The 3,827-nt window shown below is 50.7% G+C and overlaps 1 long non-coding RNA gene across 3 annotated transcripts; it reads right to left on the bottom strand.

Moving 5' to 3' along the window:
- Positions 1 to 1,190: 1,190 nt before the first annotated feature.
- LOC311107622 lies at positions 1,191 to 2,736 on the bottom strand. Of its 3 annotated transcripts, none has more exons than XR_014610439.1 (3): positions 1,649 to 2,736; positions 1,465 to 1,579; positions 1,191 to 1,418 (listed from the first exon to the last, which is right to left on the bottom strand). It is a non-coding gene; the product is annotated as an uncharacterized lncRNA (long non-coding RNA). The 3 variants fall into 3 exon arrangements; XR_014610440.1 differs by having other exon boundaries at positions 1,191 to 1,579; positions 1,649 to 2,361; positions 2,408 to 2,736; XR_014610441.1 differs by having other exon boundaries at positions 1,191 to 1,579; positions 1,649 to 2,384; positions 2,477 to 2,736.
- Between the last annotated feature and the right edge of the window lie 1,091 nt (positions 2,737 to 3,827).

Here is a 3,827-nt window from a genome sequence, read left to right as displayed (position 1 = left end):
ATGAGGAAGAGATCCCGGAAGCACTCTCACGCCCAGCCCCACCCCTCCGCCCTGTCACTCAGCACGCTGTCCAATCAGAACAAGCTGCCTGGCAGCGGAGGCACAGCCGGGACGGAACCCAATGACCTCATCATCCCGCTACGAACAGAGAATAACTACTGCCCTCACTACGAGAAGGTGAGCGGTGACTACGGACATCCTGTTTATATCGTACAGGAGATGCCTCCGCAGAGCCCAGCAAACATCTACTACAAAGTCTGAGAGAGGAGGAGAGGAGAGAACATTTATTACAAAGTCTGAGAGGACAGGAGCGATTGAACATCCACTACGGTGTGAGTTAAAGAAAGAAGTAGAGGAGCGATTGATTACTCTACTACTGGACTAACGTTTTATTTTAACTTGGGGACTTCGCTTTTAACAAGCCCATGTTTTTCTACCACCTACTGACCTGAGGAGAAGGACACCTGACAGTGGACCATGGACTGATCGAGAAAAACTGAACTGTCCAGAAACTGTCCAGTACATCTCGTCTTGTTGTTTGGCTCTGTAGTATGATGTTTTACCCTCTATCCTCCTGTCCTCTATCCTCCTGTCCTCTATCCTCCTGTCCTCTATCCTCCTGTCCTCTATCCTCCTGTACTATCCTCCTGTCCTCTATCCTCCTGTCCTCTCCTCCTGTCCTCCTCTCCTCCTGTCCTCTATCCTCCTGTCCTCTCCCCCTGTCCTCTATCCTCCTGTTCTCTCCTCCTGTCCTCTATCCTCCTGTTCTCTATCCTCCTGTCCTCTATAATCATGTCCTCTATCCTCCTGTCCTCTCCTCCTGTCCTCTATCCCCCTGTCCTCTATCCTCCTGTCCTCTCCTCCTATGCTCTCTCCTCCTGTCCTCTGTTTGTCACAGGAGGCTGGTGGGAGTAGCTATAGGAGGACAGGCTCATTGTAATGGCTGGAATGGAATAAATGGAACGGTATCAAACATATGGAAACGACATGTTTGACTCCGTTCCATTAATTCCATTCCAGCCATTAAAATGAGCTTGTCCTCCTATAGCTACTCCCACCAGCCTCCACTGATGTGTGTGTGTGTGTGTGTGTGTGTGTGTGTGTGTGTGTGTGTGTGTGTGTGTGTGTGTGTGTGTGTGTTTGTGTTTGTGTGTCAGGCAGACCTCTGCTGGGGATCCAGATAGCGTGTGTGTTCCTCTCTCCCCTCACACCTCTACTGTCTCTAGCCTCACACCTCTACTGTCTCTACCCTCACACCTCTACTGTCTCTACCCTCACACCTCTACTGTCTCTACCCTCACACCTCTACTGTCTCTACCCTCACACCTCTACTGTCTCTAGCCTCACACCTCTACTGTCTCTAGCCTCACACCTCTACTGTCTCTAGCCTCACACCTCTACTGTCTCTACCCTCACACCTCTACTGTCTCTAGCCTCACACCTCTACTGTCTCTAGCCTCACACCTCTACTGTCTCTACCCTCACACCTCTACTGTCTCTACCCTCACACCTCTACTGTCTCTAGCCTCACACCTCTACTGTCTCTAGCCTCACACCTCTACTGTCTCTACCCTCACACCTCTACTGTCTCAACCCTCACACCTCTACTGTCTCTAGCCTCACACCTCTACTGTCTCAACCCTCACACCTCTACTGTCTCTACCCTCACACCTCTACTGTCTCTACCCTCACACCTCTACTGTCTCTAGCCTCACACCTCTACTGTCTCTACCCTCACACCTCTACTGTCTCAACCCTCACACCTCTACTGTCTCTACCCTCACACCTCTACTGTCTCTACCCTCACACCTCTACTGTCTCTACCCTCACACCTCTACTGTCTCTACCCTCACACCTCTACTGTCTCAACCCTCACACCTCTACTGTCTCTAGCCTCACACCTCTACTGTCTCTACCCTCACACCTCTACTGTCTCTAGCCTCACACCTCTACTGTCTCTACCCTCACACCTCTACTGTCTCTACCCTCACACCTCTACTGTCTCTACCCTCACACCTCTACTGTCTCTAGCCTCACACCTCTACTGTCTCTACCCTCACACCTCTACTGTCTCTACCCTCACACCTCTACTGTCTCTACCCTCACACCTCTACTGTCTCTACCCTCACACCTCTACTGTCTCTACCCTCACACCTCTACTGTCTCTACCCTCACACCTCTACTGTCTCTCCCCTCACACCTCTACTGTCTCTACCCTCACACCTCTACTGTCTCTACCCTCACACCTCTACTGTCTCTACCCTCACACCTCTACTGTCTCTACCCTCACACCTCTACTGTCTATACCCTCACACCTCTACTGTCTCTACCCTCACACCTCTACTGTCTCTACCCTCACACCTCTACTGTCTCTACCCTCACACCTTCACTGTCTCTACCCTCACACCTCTACTGTCTCTAGCCTCACACCTCTACTGTCTCTAGCCTCACACCTCTACTGTCTCTACCCTCACACCTCTACTGTCTCTACCCTCACACCTCTACTGTCTCTAGCCTCACACCTCTACTGTCTGCCTTACTGTCTGTAGTATGATCCTACATCACTCCACAGACCTGTTGTATTTTAGTAGCTTTCCCTACAAATACATCTACATGTATAGAAGCTAAGATCTCACTGTTTCCTCCACTCTTTCACCAACACCATCACCCTCTCATTTTCCCATGGATATTACCTGGGTCTGCACTGTTTATGGACAGGTCCATCGTCTGTGTGTGTGTGTGTGTGTGTGTGTGTGTGTCTGTGTGTGTGTGTGTGTGTGTGTGTGTATGTGTGTGTGTGTGTGTGTGTGTGTATATATTCCACCAGCCTGATAGGATCTTAGCCATGCTCCAGGTATTTATGACCTCTTTTTAGTGCTGTGTGTGTTTGAGACTGTCTTTTGAGGTGTGGGGGGCGGAGGTTTGTTAAAAGAGATAGTCATGTGACTAACGGAAGAGAAGTCAGTAGGATGGAACTAAAGTATAAAGATGAGTGGGGACCACATTGTTGGATGGAACTGAAGTAGAAAGATGAGTGGGGACCACATTGTTGGATGGAACTGAAGTAGAAAGATGAGTGGGGACCACATTGTTGGATGGAACTAGAGGAGTAAGATGAGACGGGACCACATTGTTGGATGGATGCTCCAGGCCTGTTGAGTGTTGGTCAGTGTGTGATGCTCCAGGCCTGTTGAGTGTTGGTCAGTGTGTGTTGCTCCAGGCCTGTTGAGTGTTGGTCAGTGTGTGTTGCTCCAGGCCTGTTGCGTGTTGGTCAGTGTGTGATGCTCCAGGCCTGTTGAGTGTTGGTCAGTGTGTGATGCTCCAGGCCTGTTGAGTGTTGGTCAGTGTGTGATGCTCCAGGCCTGTTGAGTGTTGGTCAGTGTGTGATGCTCCAGGCCTGTTGAGTGTTGGTCAGTGTGTGTTGCTCCAGGCCTGTTGAGTGTTGGTCAGTGTGTGATGCTCCAGGCCTGTTGAGTGTTGGTCAGTGTGTGTTGCTCCAGGCCTGTTGAGTGTTGGTAGGTGTGTGATGCTCCAGGCCTGTTGAGTGTTGGTCAGTGTGTGATGCTCCAGGCCTGTTGAGTGTTGGTCAGTGTGTGATGCTCCAGGCCTGTTGAGTGTTGGTCAGTGTGTGATGCTCCAGGCCTGTTGAGTGTTGGTCAGTGTGTGATGCTCCAGGCCTGTTGAGTGTTGGTCAGTGTGTGATGCTCCAGGCCTGTTGAGTGTTGGTCAGTGTGTGATGCTCCAGGCCTGTTGAGTGTTGGCTCCTGTCTGTGGATGACTCAGCTGAGGCTGGAGTGATTCAGTAGCACTCACACAGCATGACTAAT

Source organism: Coregonus lavaretus (genome assembly GCF_964263955.1).
Source record: "Coregonus lavaretus genome assembly, chromosome: 32".
Lineage (NCBI taxonomy): Eukaryota > Metazoa > Chordata > Actinopteri > Salmoniformes > Salmonidae > Coregonus > Coregonus lavaretus.
This window is presented reverse-complemented; position numbering and strand designations above follow the sequence as displayed.